The following is a 1665-nucleotide window of genomic DNA, read 5'->3' as shown; positions in this document are numbered from 1 at the left end:
AAAATAATGAGGATGATAATATCTATGATTAACACCCTCCACAATAAAAATGATTAATCAACCTCTCATAATTACAAAAAAATAAACAAAATGAAAAATTATGATTGGTTGAATGAGGTTTGCACGGTTTGTACAAATTGAGTGGTTTGCATTTGATCGCTCCCCTATATATATATATATATAGGGGCTTTATCAAATAAGAACTGAGTTGTTTGTGATAACCATGAGATCCAATCTCAACCATACATTCTAATAATCAATGGTTAAAATTGAAAGGAATCTTAATTAATGTAATTCCAAAAACAAGTTAATGACATTTAATGACATAATAGGAAGAAGGGTAAAATGGTCTTTTTTTATTTGATTATTAAGCCGGATTTGAGCGCACGCTACAAAATCCGTTAATATTCTTCATTTAACTGGTCAATTCGAATCCAAATAGAGTCAAGATACTCTCTGATTTTCGAGAAGGAGCGGATTGCCATAAACCCTAGACTCGATCGCAAGTGGAAATCTATACATAATCGATGGATGTTGATGAAGGATTAGGTAAAATCGATTTTTGTTCTACATTTTCATCATGAAGAATCCCGTAACCCTTGTTTCTGCAATGTGGAATGGTACAGGAAGAAGAAGCCGTAGGATAAATGCCAAATGGTGTGATTAGGTAAAATCAATCTGTGATACATTGTGATTACATTTTTTAATGATCATAATATTTTGGAAAATGGTGTGTTACATTGTGATAACATTTAGTATTGGCAATTTCTACGGGGGACTCCTATGTTATTTTTGAAGATGTGCTTTTCTAAAGAGTGTTTTATCATTGTATTTACTTCATCTTATGCTTTAGTTTACCCTTTGGTCTAATATTCAATTTTCTTCATCTTTGCAGGTGGAAAAAAATCGAAGAGAAAGCTAGATAATGATAAGAATGCAGCAAAGGAAGGAGATACCGTTAAGAATGGAAAAAAATGGAGCAAAAAATAGTGTGCTACATTGTGGTTAATGACATACAGACACAGAGTCATCACATAAATAATATGAATGGAGATTTTGAACTCAAGTTCATTGAAAAGTGTGATTGACTATGAGCACATATTGTAGATCACTAAATAATATGCCTTGCAACTTCCGGTCAGTACACATGGAAGTGTGTGTGTATTATCAGGCAACCATAATTGTGCTTTTCTAAAGAGTGTTTTATCATTGTATTTACTTAATCTTATGCTTTAGTTTACCCTTTGGTCTAATATTCAATTTTCTTCATCTTTGCAGGTGGAAAAAAATCGAAGAAGAAGCGAGATAATGATAAGAATGCAGCAAAGGAAGGAGATGATACCACATGATACCACAAATGTATTACATAATTGGGGTACTAACTGTTTGTAATACATGAGAACTGGTGTGCTACATTGTGATACCCTGGAAATGATATGAGAATGTATATATGATACATAAAAAGTTATAACACCACATCATACACAGTCTAATGAATTTTTTAGGTACCAACTGTTTTGTAGTACATGAAACCACAAATGTATTACATCAAAAACAAGAATATTTATTGGTACCACATGATACCACAACTGTAATACATAACTGGGATACTAACTGTTTTTCTGGTTTATTGTTTGTACCACATGATACCACAACTGTAATACA

The sequence above is a fragment of the Cynara cardunculus genome (assembly GCF_001531365.2).
Source record: "Cynara cardunculus var. scolymus isolate 2C chromosome LG 16, CcrdV1, whole genome shotgun sequence".
NCBI lineage: Eukaryota > Viridiplantae > Streptophyta > Magnoliopsida > Asterales > Asteraceae > Cynara > Cynara cardunculus.
The sequence above is the reverse complement of the archived record's forward strand: the minus strand, read 5'-3'. Positions refer to the sequence as shown.